Source organism: Bombina bombina, chromosome 9, assembly GCF_027579735.1.
Source record: "Bombina bombina isolate aBomBom1 chromosome 9, aBomBom1.pri, whole genome shotgun sequence".
NCBI classification, from domain to species: Eukaryota; Metazoa; Chordata; class Amphibia; order Anura; family Bombinatoridae; genus Bombina; species Bombina bombina.
Window position 1 is genome coordinate 119,136,603 of NC_069507.1, and position 23,191 is coordinate 119,159,793.

A 23,191-nucleotide genomic window follows, 5' to 3' on the forward strand; every position below is an offset into this window, starting at 1 on the left:
TACTGTTACAAGAAATATGATTGCTGGAAACAATTGGCTAGGTGGGCCTGGCTCAAAGCAGGCTGCAAGGCAGGAGGAAAGTGCTATTCAATGGCACCAGCAAACTGAGGTTTCACAACAACTATTACCAAAAATTTTAAATTTTAATTATTAAGAATACTGTCACAACAAATATGATTGATGTAAATATTTTTCAAGTAGGCCTAGCACACAGGCTTGGAAGGCTGTATAAAAGTGCAATTCTAGGACACGAGCAAACTGAGGATTAAGATCATCAACAATCAAGAATTTTTTAATTTTAATTAGTAACTATACTGTGACCAAAAATTATGATTGGTGTAAATAGTTGGCAAGACGGCCTGGCACAAAATGCTGGCAGGCAGGAGGTAGATGCAATTCAAGGACACTAGGAGACTGATTACTGACAGTCAAAACAGTGGTGATTGACAATTTTTGCAATACTGTTAAAAGAAATATGATTGCTGGCAACAAATGGCTAGGTGGGCCTGGCTCACAGCAGGCTGCAAGGCAGGAGGAAAGTGCTATTCAATGGCACCAGGAAACTGAGGATTCACAACAACTATTAACAAAAATTTTAATTTTTAATTATTAAGAATACTGTCACAACAAATATGATTGGTGTAAATATTTTTCAAGTAGGCCTGGCACACAGTCTTGCAAGGAAGTAAAAAAGTGCAATTCTAGGGCACGAGCAAACTGAGGATTAAGATCATCAACAATCAAGAATTTTTGAATTTTAATTAGTAACTATACTGTGACAACAATTATGATTGGTGTAAATAGTTGGCAAGACGGCCTGGCACAAAAGGCTGGCAGGCAGGAGGTAAATTCAATTCAAGGACACTAGGAGACTGATTACTGACAGTCAAAACAGTGATGATTGACAATGTTTGCAATACTGTTAAAAGAAATATGATTGCTGGCAATAATTGGCTAGGTGGGCCGGGCACACAGCAGGCTGCAAGGCAGGAGGAAAGTGCTATTCACTGGCACCAGCAAACTGAGGATTCTCAACAACTATTACCAACAATTTTAATTTTTAATTATTAAGAATACTGTCACAACAAATATGATTGGTGTAAATATTTTTCAAGTAGGCCTGGCACACAGGCTTGGAAGGCAATAGAAAAGTGCAATTCTAGGGCACGAGCAAACTGAGGATTAAGATCAACAATCAAATTTTTTTTAATTTTAATTAGTAACTATACTGTCTGTGACAACAATTATGATTGGTGTAAATAGTTGGCTAGACGGCCTGGCACAAAAGGCTGGCAGTGGCAGACAGGAGGTAAATGCAATTCAATGGCACTAGGAGACTGAATATTTGCAGTCCAAAAAATTATGATTTTTATTTTTTTATATACTGTTACAAGAATTGTGATTGGTGCCACTAATTGGCTAGTTGGGCCTGGCACACAGGCTGGCAGATATGAGTCGTGGATGGTAGGTAGGGCAGCAATTTAACACAGTATGCTGTGTAAGTGACAAAAACACAGCCCTGATAGAAAATTAAGTTAGATTACACTAGCAAAATATTTTAAAATTTTAGATTTTAATATTAAAATTATGTTAAGAAATGCAATGCACATATGATTCTATGAGTGGTCGCACTGGCTGGCTGCTACGTAGGGCAGCAATTAACAACAGTATGCTTGCTGTGTAAGTCAAATAGACAGTTAGACACAGGCCTGATAGAAAATACAATTAGATTACACTAGCATAATGATTTAAATACTTTTTTTTGGCAATTTAAAGAAAAAGGTTAAGCACATACATATGAGTCGTGGCTGATAGCCATGGAAGGGCAGCTATTAAAAACAGTAGGCTCTGTAAGTCAGATACACACCCGCCTGATAGAAAATACTATTAGATTACACTAGAAAAATGATTGAAATTATTTTTTGGGGGGGGGAAATTAAAAAAGGTTAAACACATATGAGTCGTGGCTCATAGACTAGGGAGGGCAGCAAGTAAACACAGTAGGCTCTGTATGTCAGCAAAACACACAGGCCGGATAGAAAATTATATTAGATTACACTAGCAAACAAATTTAAACTTTTTTTTTTAATATTAAAATTAAGGTGAAGAAGAATAGATATAAGTGCTGGGTGGCTGCCTGGCACAGACCAATTAACCAAAAGACTGAAAAAAAAAATGAGTTATATTAATGCTGAGTGAGCCTGACAGACACAGGCCTGATAGTAAATGTAATTAGATTACACTAGCAAAATATATATATAGATTTTTTTTTTTATCTAAAATGATGTTATAAACGGATATTAACACTGGTGGCTGCTTGCTGGCACAGAGCAATGAACCAGAGTATATGCTGTGTGACACTGGCCTGAAAGAAAATGAAAAAAAATTACACTAGAAAAATAATTACATTTTTTGGTTAGTTAAATTTAAACTAATGTTGTTAGGGAGATATCAGTGGTGGCAGTAGTCACAGCATATGCTGTGAGCCTTAAACACACAGCCTGAAAGCCAAGCAAATGCTAATAAAAAAAAAAAACGAAAAAAAAAAAAACGGCATGAAATATAGCCCTAAAAAGGGCTTTTTGGGGTGCTGTGCTTGCAACAGAGATGAGTGGAGTCCTTCTGGACTGTATATACACTAGCCTAGCTATGTTTTTACTATTAATGTCAGGAGCAAAAACACAACACGTCCTCTCATTAAGAAAGCAAGGTCGTTATGAGTCTAAAATGGCGGATTCCGAGTAGCTGGGAGGGTCTATGAGGGAGTGTCTGATATTGATTGGCTCTAATGTGTCAGGCGGCTGTGACATAAAGGGTCAAAGTTTCCACAATGATGACACATAGGGGCCATGTGTTCGCCCACAAACGCGAACGCGAACAAGCTATGTTCGCTGTGAACCGTTCGCGGGCGAACAGTTCGGGACATCACTAATGATGAATGACGGTTCCTTTAAATGACGTCATCCAAGAGGGCGTCCCTCAAATTCAGAGTGGCTGATAGGATTCTATCAGCCAATCGGAATTAAGGTAGGAAAAATCAGATTGGTTGATTTAATCAGCCAATCAGTTTGAAGTTCAATCCGATTGGCTGATTGGATCAGCCAGTAGAATGCGAGGTCAATCAAATCAACCAATCAGATTTTTCCTACCTTAATTCCGATTGACTGATAGAATCCTATCAGCCAATCGGAATTCAAGGGACGCCATCTTGGATGATGTCATTTAAAGGAACTGTCATTTATCGTTAGTTGTCGTGCTGGATGGATGCTCCGCACCGGATGTCTTCAAGATGGAGTCGCTCCTCGTCGGATGAATGAAGATAGAAGACCGCTTGGATGAAGCCTTCTCCCGGTCCAGATGTCCTCTTCTGCCCGGATAGGATGAAGACTTCTGCCGGTCTGGATGTCCTCTTCTGCCCCATCGGATGAAGAGTTCTGGATGGATCGAATGACCACTTGTGCCCAGCTGGGTGAAGACGGCTCAAGGTAGGGTGATCTTCAATGGGGTAGTGTTAGGTTTAGGGGGTATTGGGTGGGTTTTAGCGTAGGGGTGTGTGGGTGGTGGGTTTTAATGTTGGGGGGGTATTGTATTCTTTTTTTACAGGTAAAAGAGCTGATTACTTTGGGGCGATGCCCCGCAAAAGGCCCTTTTAAGGGCTATTTGTAATTTAGTATAGGGTAGGGCATTTTATTATTTTGGGGGGCTTTTTTATTTTATTAGGGGGCTTAGATTAGGTGTAATTAGTTTAAACTTCTTGTAAATTATTTTTTTTTCTGTAATTTATTGTTTTTTTTTTCCGTAATTTAGTTAATTGAATTTAATTGTAATTAATTGTAGGTCGTTTAGGTAATTAGTTTAATGATAGTGTAGTGTTAGGTGTAATTGTAACTTAGGTTAGGATTTATTTTACAGGTAATTTTGTACTTATTTTAGCTAGGTAGTTATTAAATAGTTAATAACTATTTAATAACTATTGTACCTAGTTAAAATAAATAAAAAGTTGCCTGTAAAATAAAAATAAATCCTAAGCTAGCTACAAATGTAACTATTAATTATATTGTAGCTATCTTAGGGTTTATTTTATCGGTAAGTATTTAGTTTTAAATAGGTATAATTTATTTAATTTTAGAAAATTTATTTAGATGCATTTAAATTATATTTAAGTTAGGGGGGTTAGGATTAGGTTTAGACTTAGGTTTAGGGGTCAATGCCTTTAATATAGTAGTGGCGACGTTGGGGGTGGCAGATTAGGGGTTAATAAATGTAAGTAGGTGTCTGCGATGTAGTAGTGCAGGCAGATTAGGGGGTTAATAACAATTTAACTAGTGTTTGCGAGGCGGGAGTATGGTGGTTTAGGGGTTAATACATTTATTAAAGTGGCAGCGATGTTCCGGTCGGGCAGATTAGTGGTTAATAATTGTAGGCAGGTGGCGGCGATGTTGGGGACGGCAGATTTGGAGTTAATAAATATAATGTAGGTGTTGGCGATGTTAGGGGCAGCAGAATAGGGGTTCATAGATATAATGTAGGTGACGGCGATGTCTGGTTGGCAGATTAGGGGTTAAAAAAATTATAGTGTTTTACAAATGGGCCTGTCTGGCACACACGCTGGGAGAAAGGAAACTGCAATTCAATGGCACTAGGAGACTGAAGAATCACAGTCAAAACAGTTATGATTAACAAAAATTCCAATCCTGTTACAATAAATATGAGTGGTGGCACTAATTGGCTAGTTGGGACTGGCACACAGGCAGGCAGGCAGGGGAAAAATGCAATTCAAGGGCACTAGTAGACTGCAGATTGACAGTCAAAACAGTGATGATTGACAAATTTTGCAATACTGTTAAAAGAAATATGATTGCTGGCACTAATTGGATAGTTGGGCCTGGCACACAGGCTGGCAGGCAGTAGAAAAGTGCAATTCAATGGCACGAGCAAACTGAGGATTAAGATCAACAATCAAAAAATGTTTAATATTAATTAGTAACTATACTGTAGACAACAATTATGATTGGTGTAAATAGTTGGCAAGATGGCCTGGCACAAAAGGCTGGCAGGCAGGAGGTAAATGCAATTCAAGGACACTAGGAGACTGATTACTGACAGTCAAAACAGTGATGATTGACAATTTTTGCAATACTGTTAAAAGAAATATGATTGCTGGCAATAAATGGCTAGGTGGGCCGGGCACACAGAAGGCTGCAAGGCAGGAGGAAAGTGCAATTCACTGCCACCATCAAACTGAGGATTCACAAAAACTACAGGGAGTGCAGAATTATTAGGCAAATGAGTATTTTGACCACATCATCCTCTTTATGCATGTTGTCTTACTCCAAGCTGTATAGGCTCGAAAGCCTACTACCAATTAAGCATATTAGGTGATGTGCATCTCTGTAATGAGAAGGGGTGTGGTCAAATGACATCAACACCCTATATCAGGTGTGCATAATTATTAGGCAACTTCCTTTCCTTTGGCAAAATGGGTCAAAAGAAGGACTTGACCGGCTCAGAAAAGTCAAAAATAGTGAGATATCTTGCAGAGGGATGCAGAGCTCCAGTCCGACTCAGACGCCAGCAAGGTGGAGGTGGAGTACTGGTTTGGGCTGGTATCATCAAAGATGAGCTTGTGGGGCCTTTTCGGGTTGAGGATGGAGTCAAGCTCAACTCCCAGTCCTACTGCCAGTTTCTGGAAGACACCTTCTTCAAGCAGTGGTACAGGAAGAAGTCTGCATCCTTCAAGAAAAACATGATTTTCATGCAGGGACAATGCTCCATCACACGCGTCCAAGTACTCCACAGCGTGGCTGGCAAGAAAGGGTATAAAAGAAGAAAATCTAATGACATGGCCTCCTTGTTCACCTGATCTGAACCCCATTGAGAACCTGTGGTCCATCATCAAATGTGAGATTTACAAGGAGGGAAACAGTACACCTCTCTGAACAGTGTCTGGGAGGCTGTGGTTGCTGCTGCACGCAATGTTGATGGTGAACAGATCAAAACACTGACAGAATCCATGGATGGCAGGCTTTTGAGTGTCCTTGCAAAGAAAGGTGGCTATATTGGTCACTGATTTGTTTTTGTTTTGTTTTTGAATGTCAGAAATGTATATTTGTGAATGTTGAGATGTTATATTGGTTTCACTGGTAAAAATAAATCATTGAAATGGGTATATATTTGTTTTTTGTTAAGTTGCCTAATAATTATGCACAGTAATAGTCACCTGCACACACAGATATCCCCCTAAAATAGCTATAACTAAAAAACAAACTAAAAACTACTTCCAAAACTATTCAGCTTTGATATTAATTAGTTTTTTGGGTTCATTGAGAACATGGTTGTTGTTCAATAATAAAATTAATCCTCAAAAATACAACTTGCCTAATAATTCTTCACTCCCTGTATTAACAAAAATTTTAATTTTTAATTACTAAGAATAGTGTGACAACAAATATGATTGGTGTAAATATTTTTCAAGTAGGCCTGGCACACAGGCTTGGAAGGCAGTAGAAAAGTGCAATTCTAGGGCACGAGCAAACTGAGGATTAAGATCATCAACAATCAAGAATTTTTTAATTTTAATTAGTAACTATACTGTGACCAAAAATTATGATTGGTGTAAATAGTTGGCAAGACGGCCTGGCACAAAAGGCTGGCAGGCAGGAGGTAGATGCAATTCAAGGACACTAGGAGACTGATTACTGACAGTCAAAACAGTGGTGATTGACAATTTTTGCAATACTGTTAAAAGAAATATGATTGCTGGCAACAAATGGCTAGGTGGGCCGGGCACACAGCAGGCTGCAAGGCAGGAGGAAAGTGCAATTCACTGGTACCATCAAACTGAGGATTCACAAAAACTATTAACAAAAATTTTAATTTTTAATTACTAAGAATAGTGTGACAACAAATATGATTGGTGTAAATATTTTTCAAGTAGGCCTGGCACACAGGCTTGGAAGGCAGTAGAAAAGTGCAATTCTAGGGCACGAGCAAACTGAGGATTAAGATCATCAACAATCAAGATTTTTTTTAATTTTAATTAGTAACTATACTGTGACCAAAAATTATGATTGGTGTAAATAGTTGGCAAGACGGCCTGGCACACAGGCTTGGAAGGCAGTAGAAAAGTGCAATTCTAGGGCATGAGCAAACTGAGGATTAAGATCATCAACAATCAAGAATTTTTTAATTTTAATTAGTAACTATACTGTGACCAAAAATTATGATTGGTATAAATAGTTGGCAAGATGGCCTGGCACAAAAGGCTGGGAGGCAGGAGGTAGATTCAATTCAAGGACACTAGGAAACTCATTACTGACAGTCAAAACAGTGATGATTGACAATTTTTGCAATACTGTTAAAAGAAATATGATTGCTGGCAACAATTGGCTAGGTGGGCCTGGCTCAAAGCAGGCTGCAAGGCAGGAGGAAAGTGCTATTCAATGGCACCAGCAAACTGAGGTTTCACAACTATTACCAAAAATTTTAAATTTTAATTATTAAGAAAACTGTCACAACAAATATGATTGGTGTAAATATTTTTCAAGTAGGCCTGGCACACCGGCTTGGAAGGCTGTAGAAAAGTGCAATTCTAGGACACGAGCAAACTGAAGATTAAGATCATCAACAATCAAGAATTTTTTAATTTTAATTAGTAACTATACTGTGGCCAAAAATTATGATTGGTGTAAATAGTTGGCAAGAAGGCCTGGCACAAAATGCTGGCAGGCAGGAGGTAGATGCAATTCAAGGACACTAGGAAACTCATTACTGACAGTCAAAACAGTGATGATTGACAATTTTTGCAATACTGTTAAAAGAAATATGATTGCTGGCAACAAATGGCTAGTTGGGCCTGGCTCACAGCAGGCTGCAAGGCAGGAGGAAAGTGCTATTCAATGGCACCAGCAAACTGAGGATTCACAACAACTATTAACAAAAATTTTAATTTTTAATTATTAAGAATACTGTCACAACAAATATGATTGGTGTAAATATTTTTCAAGTAGGCCTGGCACACAGTCTTGCAAGGAAGTAAAAAAGTGCAAATCTAGGGCACGAGCAAACTGAGGATTAAGATCATCAACAATCAAGAATTTTTTAATTTTAATTAGTAACTATACTGTGACAACAATTATGATTGGTGTAAATAGTTGGCAAGACGGCCTGGCACAAAAGGCTGGCAGGCAGGAGGTAAATGCAATTCAAGGACACTAGGAGACTGATTACTGACAGTCAAAACAGTGATGATTGACAATTTTTGCAATACTGTTAAAAGAAATATGATTGCTGGCAATAATTGGCTAGGTGGGCCGGGCACACAGCAGGCTGCAAGGCAGGAGGAAAGTGCTATTCACTGGCACCAGCAAACTGAGGATTCTCAACAACTATTACCAACAAATTTTAATTTTTAATTATTAAGAATACTGTCACAACAAATATGATTGGTGTAAATATTTTTCAAGTAGGCCTGGCACACAGGCTTGGAAGGCAGTAGAAAAGTGCAATTCTAGGGCACGAGCAAACTGAGGATTAAGATCAACAATAAATTTTTTTTTAATTTGAATTAGTAACTATACTGTCTGTGACAACAATTATGATTGGTGTAAATAGTTGGCTAGATGGCCTGGCACAAAAGGCTGGCAGTAGGCTCTGTATGTCAGCAAAACACACAGGCCGGATAGAAAATTATATTAGATTACACTAGCAAACAAATTTAAACTTTTTTTTTAATATTAAAATTAAGGTGAAGAAGAAAAGATATAAGTGCTGGGTGGCTGCCTGGCACAGACCAATTAACCAAAAGACTGAAAAAAATGAGTTACATTAATGCTGGGTGAGCCTGACATACACAGGCCTGATAGTAAATGTAATTAGATTACACTAGCAAAATATTTTTTTTTTTAAATTTAAAATGATGTTATAAATGGATATTAACACTGGTGGCTGCTGGCTGGCACAGAGCAATGAACCAGAGTATATGCTGTGTGACACTGGCCTGATAGAAAATGAAAAAAAATTACACTAGAAAAATAATTACATTTTTTGGTTAGTTAAATTTAAACTAATGTTGTTAGGGAGATATCAGTGGTGGCAGTAGTCACAGCATATGCTGTGAGCCTTAAACACACAGCCTGAAAGCGAAGCAAATGCTAATAAAAAAAAACGAAAAAAAAAAAAAAAGGCACGAAATATAGCCCTAAAAGGCTTTTTGGGGTGCTGTACTTTCAGCAGAGATGAGTGGAGTCCTTCTGGATTGTAAATACACTAGCCTAGCTATGTTTTTACTATTAATGTCAGGAGCAAAAACACAACACGTCCTCTCATTAAGAAAGCAAGGTCGTTATGAGTCTAAAATGGCGGATTCCGAGTAGCTGGGAGGGTCTATGAGGGAGTGTCTGATGTTGATTGGCTCTAATGTGTCAGGCGGCTGTGACATAAAGGGTCAAAGTTTCCACAATGATGACACATAGGGGCGGATCGAACATCGCCATGTGTTCGCCCACAAACGCGAACGCGAACAAGCTATGTTCGCTGTGAACCGTTCGCGGGCGAACAGTTTGGGACATCACTAATGATGAATGACGGTTCCTTTAAATGACGTCATCCAAGAGGGCGTCCCTCGAATTCCGATTGGCTGATAGGATTCTATCAGCCAATCGGAATTAAGGTAGGAAAAATCCGATTGGTTGATTTAATCAGCCAATCAGTTTGAAGTTCAATCCAATTGGCTGATTGGATCAGCCAATAAGAATGCGAGGTCAATCAAATCAACCAATCAGATTTTTCCTACCTTAATTCCGATTGGCTGGTAGAATCCTATCAGCCAATCGGAATTCAAGGGACGCCATCTTGGATGATGTCATTTAAAGGAACTGTCATTCATCGTTAGTCGTCGTGCTGGATGGATGCTCTGCACCGGATGTCTTCAAGATGGAGTCGCTCCTCGTCGGATGAATGAAGATAGAAGACCGCTTGGATGAAGCCTTCTCCCGGTCCGGATGTCCTCTTCTGCCCGGATAGGATGAAGACTTCTGCCGGTCTGGATGTCCTCTTCTGCCCCATCGGATGAAGAGTTCTGGATGGATCGAATGACCACTTGTGCCCAGCTGGGTGAGGACGGCTCAAGGTAGGGTGATCTTCAATGGGGTAGTGTTAGGTTTAGGGGGTATTGGGTGGGTTTTAACGTAGGGGTGTGTGGGTGGTGGGTTTTAATGTTGGGGGGGTATTGTATTCTTTTTTTACAGGTAAAAAAGCTGATTACTTTGGGGCAATGCCCCGCAAAAGGCCCTTTTAAGGGCTATTTGTAATTTAGTATAGGGTAGGGCATTTTATTATTTTGGGGGGCTTTTTTATTTTATTAGGGGGCTTAGATTAGGTGTAATTAGTTTAAACTTCTTGTAAATTATTTTTTTTTTCTGTAATTTATTGTTTTTTTTTCCGTAATTTAGTTAATTGAATTTAATTGTAATTAATTGTAGGTCGTTTAGGTAATTAGTTTAATGATAGTGTAGTGTTAGGTGTAATTGTAACTTAAATCCTAAGATAGCTACAAATGTAACTATTAATTATATTGTAGCTATCTTAGGGTTTTTTATTAGGGGGCTTAGATTAGGTGTAATTAGTTTAAACTTCTTGTAAATTATTATTTTTTTCTGTAATTTATTGTTTTTTTTCCGTAATTTAGTTAATTGAATTTAATTGTAATTAATTGTAGGTCGTTTAGGTAATTAGTTTAATGATAGTGTAGTGTTAGGTGTAATTGTAACTTAAATCCTAAGATAGCTACAAATGTAACTATTAATTATATTGTAGCTATCTTAGGGTTTATTTTATTGGGAAGTATTTAGTTTTAAATAGGTATAATTTATTTAATTTTAGAAAATTTATTTAGATGCATTTAAATTATATTTAAGTTAGGGGGGTTAGGATTAGGTTTAGACTTAGGTTTAGGGGTCAATGCCTTTAATATAGTAGTGGCGACGTTGGGGGTGGCAGATTAGGGGTTAATAAATGTAAGTAGGTGTCTGCGATGTTAGTACAGGCAGATTAGGGGTTAATAACAATTTAACTAGTGTTTGCGAGGCTGGAGTATGGAGGTTTAGGGGTTAATACATTTATTAAAGTGGCAGCGATGTCCGGTCGGCAGATTAGTGGTTAATAATTGTAGGCAGGTGGCGGCGATGTTGGGGACGGCAGATTTGGGGTTAATAAATATAATGTAGGTGTTAGCGATGTTAGGGGCAGCAGAATAGGGGTTCATAGATATAATGTAGGTGGCGGCGATGTCTGGTTGGCAGATTAGGGGTTAAAAAATTATAGTGTTTGCGATGTGGGGGGGCCTCGGTTTAGGGGTTAATAGGTAGTTAATGGGTGTTAGTGTACTTTTTAGCACTTTAGTTAAGAGCTTTATGTTCCGACGTTAGCCCATAAAACTCTTAACTACTGACTTTTAAATGTGGTAGGAGTCTGGACAGGAGAGGGTCTACTCGTAATACTGGCTTTAGGCAAGTCCCATTAAAAAGATAGGATACGCAATTGACGTAAGGGGATTTGCGTTAGCCTCGAATCGCAGAAGAAAAGTGAGCGGTACACCTGTACCTGTCAGACTCGTAATACCAGCGGGTGTTAAAAAGCAGCGTTGGGACCTCTCAACGCTGCTTTTTAAGGCTAACGCCAAACTCGGAATCTAGGCGTAAGAATTTATTTCAGTTTAAATAAATGGACATTTAAAGTAACTGTTTACATTAAGAATATATGTATTTTTAGTGTCCTAATTAGAATTGTATTATAATCAATTGTAGCTATATAGCTGATTGTACTGTTGAATGTTAGTAGCCTATGGGGCATATGTATCAAGCTCTGTATGGAGCTTGATGCCCCGTGTTTCTGGCGAGCCTGTAGGTTTGCCAGAAACACCTGTTATGAAGCAGCGGTCACAAAGACTGCTGCTCCATAACCTGTCCACCTGCTCTGAGCAGGCAGACACACATCACCGGAAATCAACCCGATCGAGTATGATCGGGTTGATTGACACCTTCCTGCTGGCGGCCGATTGGCCGCAAGTCTGCAGGGGGCGGCATTGCACCAGCAGCTCTTGTGAGCTGCTGGTGCAATGCTGAATACGGCGAGCATATTGCTCGCTGTATTCAGCGAAGTCTGGTGGACCTGATCTGCACTGTTGGATCAGGTCCGCCAGACTTTCATAACTTGGGCCTATATCTTAGTCTCATTGTGATATTTTAAATGCAACTCTGATTTGGAAGGCTATTGTGAATAAGGTAATTTTTATGAACTTTGAATAGCATATTTTAATAGTTTTAAATGTGTATAGTATTGACTCATTCTTTGGTTCCTGTGTTTATAGATATCAACTAATAAAAAAAGAATTCAGGAATTGATATCAATTTTATTGTCTTAGTATATGCATATTTGATTGTGGGGTTTATTTTAAAGAATAATTATTAAAAATATTGTGTTATAACCCGGCTATATACTGACATATTATTTGGAGGCATTGCGTGAGATATTATTCATTTTTATCACATTGATATAATATATTTGTAATAAATAGAAATTATTATTATTAAAAAAAAATAATAATTCATATTTCGAAATTAATATTTTTGAAGGTATAAAAAAAAAATATGAAAATTTGAAATTTTGATTTTCAGATTTCAAGGTTGATATTAATATTTTGAAAATATAATGTTTTGAAAAATTTAAATATTGATTTTCATATTTCAAGATTAATATTAATATCTTGAAATATTATTAAAAAATTAATTTTTGAAAAAAATGATAAAATATAAATTTTTCATATTTCAAAATTAATAAAAATAATTTTTCATATTTCAAAATTGATAAAAAATATTAATTTTTCATATTTCAAAATTAATATTAATATTTTTTGAAAATATAAAAAAAAAAAATTCTCTCTCTTATTGTTCAAAATTGTATTAGCGTTTTTATCTTATTAAGTACACCACTAAAATAATGATGTCTTCAGCAAAAAAGTAATGCTAGCGTTTCTGTACATGATGAAATTGTGCCCTCCCCAAGATCCTCTATCCATGAAATGGTTCAGGCAAAAAATCTCAAATAGAAGCCATGAACCACCTCATGACTAGACTTGATATTGGGGGACGATGTCTCCATGTATATTAAAGGGTGTAAAGCTAAGGCCAAAGATTTAGTTAGAGATATGTGGTTTGAAGATGGTGAATTATACCAAATTTTACTGCAACTTAATAAATGCACAGAATTTAGGGGGCATGATTAATTAATTTTCAAAACTTGGCCGATCCTAATGTATTTGAGCTGTGAGATGTCTAGCCAAATGGCAGGACAAGACAGACAATTAGGATGGCTAAGGGATGAAAATGATTCATTACGAGAATTTGATGAAGCCTTTATTTACGGAAAGGTAGAGGTTCTAGAAGCTAATAAAAAGGTTTCTGACTTAAATAAATATAATCAGAAATTAGTGGCTGAATTTAAAGCTTTAGAAGAAGAATATGAAAAATGTCAAAATGAAAATAAAACTTTAAAAGCTAGATATCGTGAGGCTTAATAAGGATATGAACAAGAAATAAATAAATTAAAGAGACAAATCAGCAGTAATAAGGAACCTTTAATTAATAACACTAATGCTGAAATGTTTAACTCAATTAAGGACTGGGTCAGAAATGAGTTTTCAGATACCGGGCGGAAGGATAGACAAAAGTACCCAAATTATAGCCCTAATTCAGGCCCAGAGATAACTTTTTCCCCTAGGCAATTACCTAACTCTGGAGGACAAGATGATTATTACGCCTCAGAGGAAGAGGGGCAGTTACTATAGTGGGTCAGAAAGGGGGGCTAGCTTCTCAGACAGCCCATATAAAAATACACGGATACGATTTCAGCATAGTAAAGATAGGACAGATGAAAGGCACCCTAACCCAAACAATATATTCCCAATGAAATCCAGTAATGTACTAAATAAAGTGTATGACACCCCTAAAATAATTAAATTCCGAAAGAATGCAGTACGCCCATTTTCCAAAGGGGGGGCCACTTCCATAATTGACCACTTAGAGGCCTTTGAAAATGCTTTATCTATAATGAATGTTACTAGTGAGCAGTCAAAAAATAAATTTCTGCCCTGGGTATTTGAAGGTAAACATCACAAATTCTTTGCTTCACTAAAGGATATGAATATTCATTCCTGGAGTGAAAAAAAACGACAGTACAGAAAGGAATTCAGGCAATATTGTACTAAAACTGCAGCGAAAATAGCTGTATATGGTTTAAAATGTAGTGCAAATCAAAGCCCCATAGAGTTCCTTTCCGAACTGAAAATGCGTAGTATTGGCTGAAGTATGGCTGAAGATAATCCCATATTTGAATGCTCAGAATTTGTGAATTTATTTTCTGAAGCATTGCCCACACCCATCAAAATTAATTTAGCTAGAGATTTTGAATGAGAACTGCTCATTGAATGGCTGATTAAAGAGAGTACAAAGTTATACTCTATTCAGCAAGTCCGGTGAACAGGGGGTTAAAAAGGAATCAAAACCCAAAATTGTGGCAGAAAACTAGGGTGTCACCTGGCCCCCCTTAATTTGGAGTCTAAAAAGAAAACCTATGTGGAGGTGGCCAAAGGAAACAGGCCATCTCCACAGAGGTTTAACTCTACCCTTCCCCCAACATGGACTGAGGCGCAGAGAGACTATACCCAAAGTGGGGGGACATACCCCCAGTAAATAATTACTCCCAAGAGATGAACACCCAAAAAATAATTGGTATCCTCGCAAGGGAAGATACAAATAAGTGGTGAAGATATTATCAGGGTAACCAGACACCCCAAGTAAATAGTACTCCCCAAAATACTAACGCTGAACAAGTTGAACCCCAGGGCAACCACGCCAGGATAGAAACAGTGGCCCTGATTCTGAGGGGACCCATGGGCCCAGGATTCACGACTATGGGGCATCAAGGGATAGGCCCAGGGGTAGAGGTAACTTGTATGATCAAGTAGATCAGCTTAGTACCCAGCTAATTTGGTTGAGCGAACAAGACGCTAATGTGAGTCAAGCATTTATGGCTCAGCAACCTAACAATCCTTTTTTAGGGGTACAGCCAGTGGCCAGCAGTGGGCCACAGGCACAGTCATAAATATTGCAGTATCCCCTGAAAGGAGGGGAGAGATATACAAAATAAAAATTATAAATGTCAATAATGGTACTAATCATATTCTCTCCCCACAGACCGGAAACGGACGATTTAGCTGTGATGACGAGCAACCTCGGCCAGAAAGCATTAACAAATACCTTCCGTTGCAGCATTCTCTTAACCTTGTTTCCACAGATGCAGTACACAAAAACCCAGTCGACCCTGTCATAGAGGAGACCGGTAGGTAGGAAGTTTCCTCTGCATCAGGTAACGCGGCAGATTCGGGTAACACGTAGCGAAGCCCACAAGTGTGCAATCATGCCAATTTTATATGTGAAATGGTAGAAACTGCAGGGAGATATAATGTATTAGCTGAGCTGCAAGATTCAGTCTCCAACCCTATCATGGGATTAATTAATACTGGGTCTCAGGCAACTATTTTATCCCACAAGTACTACAAACAGCTAAATGAGCTAACACCCCACAAACCTAAAATAAAAGAATTTCATGGTTCACTAATAGGTGTTTAGGGCCACTCTCTAAAAGTCTACGGTACTGCATGGTTAAAATTTAAACTGGGGAACAGGGTTATAAGACACCCTGTCACTATAGTGGATCTGCCAACTGATCGTTTAATTATTGGTAGTGATCTCCTGAAGCGATTAAGCACCATAATTGATTGCATAAATAATGTAATTTGGTCACAAGTAAAACAGCCAATAAATTATGAGCAATCCGGTATATCTCGCACCCGACATAACTGTCACGTGGTGGAAGAGAAACCAGATGCTGTGGTTGCTGTGGAGATTCATTTCAGGAATAACTCTGTACCTGAAATCACTATTTTACAAATAGATGATCCGACTCCTTTAAGTGGCTCTGATGGTAATACTTTTAAAACTTCGCCTGGAAAGATAGCGAATATTTCCTTTGACAGTGATGTATTAACCATATCTCTCCACAAGGGGGATCATAGAATCCCTAAGGGGGGAGGCCACGCTCAATACCTCACAGGAATTGAGATAGTTAAAGAGGATCTATTTATCCCTATACAAGTGCATGACCGTGGTAAAACCAAGTATGCTAAATTGAACTTAAAACAGGAAGCTAGCTATATAAGCAAAGGCTTATTAGCGCAGATAGCTGAACCTAGAGTGATTAAATATCTTTCTCCCCAAGACCACTGTGTCCACAGCCTGGATGACAGGTTTGAAAACTATAACATTACAGCTAAGTGCTTATTATCTGTCTCTATAGGTAATAATTCAGTGAAGCACCTGTTTTTAGTTTTAAATACTCCCCATAATCAAATATACATTGGCAATGATTTCTTACATAGATATGCCATACAAATAGATTTGATTAACTCTTGCCTCTGGAGCAGGTTAAAGGGGGACCCTGAAGTATTTCAGGATGAAAGTGCAGCCCTGAAATCAAACCAGCAATTGCCATATGCTGTAAATATGCAGGTGCCTAACGATATTATAATTCCTGCTGGGGCTGATAAATTTCTTTTACCCCTACAGGTAAAAAGAGGTCAGAAATTAAAAACTTCTGAAACACTAATTTGCCTTTCCCATAGAATGCAAAATCTGGGTATAACAATGGCCCACACTCCTTTGGTAAATATTAGAACTATTCCAATGCATATTATTGTGCATAACATGACCCCACAGGATATAAAATTATCCAAGGGGACTACCATAGGATATTCGCTGGAATCAAGTTATTACACTTTTGGATTCCAGAATAATGTAATTGGGCTAATACCTGAAGGATACTTAACTGAAGAACAATTAATAGAACAATCCTTTGCCTCTATGCCAGAGGGTCTATTTACTATTCAGTCTCAGAGGAAGGCATCTGTAAAATTGAAGAAGCCTCTCTAGTATTTGATCAGCCGATCAAACAGCAAGAGTACCCCAATACCCAGAGTCATGGGGGCAATGTAAATTATAATCAAGGGGATCTCACCTCTAGATTGGAAGAAGCCTATGAAATAGGACAGCCTGAAATCTTTCCAGGATTTCAGCAAATAGTCAAAGAGCAAATATCTTTAGCTAATGGCTGTTCCAACAATGATGAACGCCAACAGCTGCAAGAACTCCTGATGGAATACAAGGATATTTTTGCTAGGGATTCTTATGACTGTGGGACTACAGACTTGCACGTTGCAAGAATACAAACAGATCCCAATGCACCACCTGTTTTTGTTAAACAATACAGACTTCCTTTAGCCTCATATGATTCTCTTGCAGAAATCATAAGGAACCTGGAGGAAAGGGGTATTATACGACAGGTGCACAGCTCTTATAACAATCCTATTCTAGGTGTTCTTAAACCTAATGGACAATGGCGTTTGTGTGCTGACTTAAGACAGCTAAACAAATGAGTGTACATGTCTGGCTGGCCTGTGCCAAATATTGACCAGTGCCTAGCGCAGATGCAGGGATCTAGAATGTTCACTGCCATTGATTGTGCACCGGGATATTGGACCATAAAGGTACATGAGGAGGACCAGTATAAGCTGGCATTCTGCTTCCAAAAGGTCCAGTATGCATTTCAGAGACTTCCTTTTGGATACCTAAATTCTGCACATGAATTTGCTGTATTCATGCATTAGGCTATGCCTGATGCACTGGAAAGGGGGACCTTATCTTATGTTGATGATGTTTTAATCAAAAGCACAGACTTTGAAAAACACACTGCAGAGCTTAAACATGTCTTCAGCCAACTTAAAAGGGCAGGTGTTAAATTATCCCTACAAAAAGCTCAATGGTGCCGCACTCGTGTAAACTTCTTGGGACATGAAGTTACTTCTGAAGGGCTAAATCCTCAGCAGAGAAAGGTGGAAGCTATAGTAAATTCTAAAAACCCAACTAACTTAAAGGAATTGAGATCATTCCTGGGTATGACTAATTATTCTTGCAAATTCATTGATAATTATGCAGAATTAGCTAAACCACTACTACTTCTTCTAAAGAAGGATGTTAAATGGCACTTGAGTGAGTCTCAAGAGACAGCCATCAAGGAGCTGAAGAGAAAACTCACTCAAGCACCTTGCTTAGCATACCCTGAAGGTGGTAAACCTTTCTTTTTAGAGACAGGTTACACAGATATAAGCATGAGTGCTGTTTTATACCAAAAGCATGATAATTTAAACAAAGTCATTGCTTATGCGAGAAAAACTCTATCCCCAGTAGAAATAAAATTTAGCAATTGCGAAAAAGCCCTCTTATCCACTGTATGGGCTCTACAAAATTTCTGCAGCTATATATAGGACGAGAAAATTATTGTAGAAACGGCCCACCAGCCTTTGCTATATTTGCAAAGTGAGAGAATAAGAGATGGGAATTTGTCTAATAGCCGCATAACAGCGTGGACTCTTTCCTTACAAGGCTGGCCTTTAGAAATTCGCTACAAGCAGAATAAAAAGAATCCAGTCACACAGGGGCTTGCTGAGCTCCACAACTGTACTGCTAAGGATCCTGGGGATGAATCATCAGAAGATGATTTCTTGGAGGAACAATTTCTTTCCCCATATAAAATGTACAATGAGGAACATTGTCAAACATTACCTTGGGTATATGTTGATGGTTGTTCTTACCATGCCACTATTGATAATGAGCGCAGACTAGTCACTGGCATTGGTATAACTTGGGCAAATGGATTACCAGATATTTCTATAGGTTTCAACATTGAAATGGCTATTGAACATGGTATTCATGAATTTGTGATCATAACTGACTCAAATTATGTGTGTGACAGCTTTGTTTAATACCTGCCAACTTGGAAAAGCATGCAGAAAAGTAACAACAAACCAGTCAAGCATGGCAAGTTGTTCTGCAAAATTGATAATCTGGTTGTATTCAATGATTTAACCATACACTGGAAAAAGACCAAGGGTCACTCCAGGGTTCTAGGTCCTGATAAGGAAGGCAATGATCTTGCGGATTCATTAGCCAAACAAGGAGTCATAACTGGAGAACTCCTTAATATCGACCACTTAATGGGTGCAATTCAGGTAGAAGCCATTACCAGAAACCAGGCTAAACAACAGATTGAGCCTAACCTTGTACAATGGAGTCAGGATTCTCCTAGTTAGAACCTGATCCCTAGTCAAAAAGAAGACCCCATCGTAGGCATCTTCTATAAACACATAGAAGATCCTGAAAGTAACCTCATCTCAAAAGATGATTGTATTGGCAAGGAAGATCTTAGAATCTTAATGAAGTCCAGATCACAATTCAAGTTACAGGATGGTTTGTTAATTAGAACCTCCAAAACTGGCATCCAGCAATGGGTAGTACCCACCAAGTTCAGAGGTCTAATGCTTCAACATGCCCATGATGCTCCCACATCTGGTCATCCTGGTGCCAAACTCACGTATGAAATATTGCGTGATTATGCCTTTTACCCCCACATGTTGAAAGATGTTCAAACCTACTGTCACGGGTGTTTAATCTGTCCATAGTTCCAAACCACTGTGCCAACGCATAGAGCGCCATTGCAGAAAAGGGGGATGGTAATGCCATGGTCAGATATACAAATTGATTTTATTGGTCCAGTAAACCTAGGTCAGTCAAGCGGTAACAAATACATGTTAACAGTGACATGCCTGTTCACTAAATGGTAGAGTGCATCAGTGCACCCTAACAATAGTGCTGAAACATGTGCAGCACTGCTCACTCAACCACGTGTTTTTCCAGATTGGTTTTTCCCAAAGAATTGAATCAGATCGGGGAACCCACTTCACTAGCCGAAGTGATGACCAAAATGTGGGAATATACTAGGGGTAAAAAGAAAGCTCCATATTGCTTATAGAGCTGCCTCAAGTGGTGGTGTAGGAGCATTACAACCAGTCCATTGTGAAAATCCCTCAAAACGTTTGTGAGTGAACGGGTAAAGACTGGATGTAAAACTACTCTAGTCACTAATGGCATTAAGAACAACTCAAGTAGTGCTACCCAAGATGTCACCTTTTTGAACTGGTGACCTGGTAGAAGAATGGTTCTACCTCAGCATCTACTGTTACCGTAAAACAGGAATATGTGTGCAACAGAGTGAACACAACCGGGCGCTTACTTAGAATAAAATAAAGGATAAAAATTCAAGCCTGAATATCAAAAGTACTAAATGACATAATATACATACCCTAGTACATAAAAAAAATAACAATAGTATAAATAATTAAAAACACCTTCAGTCCAGGAAAAGATCATTATATATATAGTCCGTTTTGATAAATTACTTACAGTCTTTGCATATCAGGAGTATTAAATAATGTATTGTAAAATAAAGTGAGATGTCGCTGCTCCTCCAAAGTAGGGGTAAACTCCAGGGTCCCCACAAGATAAACTGTGAATGATAGAAGGGAAAGAGCGCAGACTCAAGTGCAATATTTAAAGTTTTTATTCAAGCAACAGACGAATAACAAATTGAACACTCACAAGATAGTGCATAAATTTATGCATATAATAGCCGATTGCTAGGTCCCAAAAACCGATCCTTACTGGCAGTGTTTCCAAGGATGTTATCACAGGTCAGTCACGTTGCCAGGCTTTGCAAAACGACACACCCGCTCTGCAGTCGCGGGCGCTGATGACGTTTCTGTAGCCGTCTCAAGGAGTGCTGGATCACTGACAACTCCTGGACTACGGATCCCCGCCAGGGGTCATAAAGAGCTAAGACAAATTCTACGCGTTTCGTCTCGTATCGTCGAGACTTTGTCAGAATGCTTAGCTACACAATATTTGCGCATTATATACCCTTGATGGTGTAAGCGTAATTGATCCCAATTAATTAATAAGTGTACATATAAGGGTATATAAAGGGCAATGAATGTAAAATAGTTGATACATATTGTAAATGCATAATAATTGATAAAAACATTTTTTAAAAAACACAATGGCATTAAATATAGCAGTCAAAAATAATCAGGTTCTATATTGATAATACAATAATTGCAATTATACCCTCCATACCAAATTTTAAAATATATGCCAAAAAACTATGAAACATGAACACAAATTAATAATACTCCAAGATGATATATCTATATATATATATATAAAATTGTTAAAATACATAGAACTACCACAACAATTAAATATGATAAAAGAATGGTTAATTTCATAAAAAGCCTGGATATCTAATTCTATATTTAACCCCTTTGGGTTCCAGACAGTCTAGTGTTTTTATCCAAAAGGTTTCCCTTTGCCTTAACTTCAGCAGTCTGTTGTATCCCATTTGTCTGGTGCAACCCATTCAATAATTTTAATGCTAAGCCTCATTAGGTTCTGATTGTGACATACTTTAAAATGATAAGATAACACTATGATTATCAAAACCTGACTCTATGTTTCTAATATGTTTCTCTCAATCTATACTTTATTTTTCTTTAGTTCTTCCTACATAGATTTTGCCACATTTGCAAGTGAGTAGGTTATACTACATACGTAGAAGTGGCAAGTACATCTATATTTGCCATTTGTAAGTGAGATTACCATCTGAATTTGAGAATATCTTGTATGTTGGGTATCTATGAGAGGGCACATGACACACTCTATAGCTTTACAAGGATACAGCCCCTACCTGTCCCCCACACCAATTAGTCAGTGTTCCATTGTTGTGCTTTATGTCATAGTTTAGTAGGGGCTAGGTAATTTTTGATATCCTTGCTTTTTTTAACAAATAACCTCTGGTTTGTCCCCTAAAACATTGTGGAGCACAGGATCTAATTTTAATACTTCCCAGTGTATTGCCCAGATTCTTTTGATTTGTTGATGTTGTATTTTATATCTAGTAATGAATTTAACATTCCCTTCCTCATAGTTATTCCTAGCTTTGCTCTTATTCTTATTTTGTCCTTTTATAAGTTGAGTCCGGTCCATTTGTAGGACCTTTGCTTTCGCATTGTCTAGTAGTTGTTTATCTTATCCTTTTTCTAAAAACTTTTTTGTCAGATGTTCAGCTTCATTATTGAAATCTTCTAAATAAGTGCAGTTGGTGCTCGAATTCTTTGGTATTGACCCAGTGGTACATTATTCTTCCACTGTTTATAATGCCCCACTTTTTGCGTTCAATAAACTATTTCTATCAGTGGGTTTGTGAAAGTTCTTTACACACACTTTATTGTTAGTGCATCATGATATAATACCAGATCCTAGGATAAGGAATGATTTAGGGGAACTCTCATATGTAAATTTCAAATTATAAATATTAGAATTAATATGGGCTATAAAATCTTTGATTTGATCTTTTGGACCCCCTGCCAAAATATTAAAATATCGTCTATGTATCTAAAATACTTTAAAATGTTGTTATAAAACGGGAATAGTTATTCCAAATAAAATTATTTTCAATATAGACATGTATATATTTGCATATGATGGGGCCAAATGTAGTCCCCATCGCAGTACCCTGTACTTGTTGATAAAAAGTGCCTTCAAATCAAAAGTAGTTGTGTGTAAGAACAAATGAGATAGCATCTTCAATAAATTTCCTTTGTAATGTGGGTAAATGAGTGTTCATTAATAGACTTCTCTAATGCTGCTACCCCCCTTTGGTACTGAGGAATGCAGGTATAAAGAGCAGCTGCATCGCAGGTTATCCTTGTGTAGTTTTATTCCATTCTATTCCTTCCATCTTATCTATAACATCTATTGTGTGTCTCTGAGATAGGCTCTACTGGATACAACAACAGGTTGTAAAAATGAACTCAACATATTTGGATAAATTATCACATAAAGAGCCCTATCCCAGAGGACAATAGGGCCTTCCAGGGGATTGAGAGGGGTCCTTGTGGACCTTTGGTAAATGATAAAAACATGCTATCTGGGGGCTACTTCCTATAAAAATTTGAACTCCTCCATATTAAGAACACTTATTGATGAGCCTCTTTTAAGACTACATAATTCATTTTTAATTTGTTAGTAGGATTAAAGTGAGCGGGCAAATATGTTGTTTTGTCACCTTGTAAACGTAATGCCTTCTATAAGATAATCCCTTTTTGTTCTGTACCACTATTCCTCCG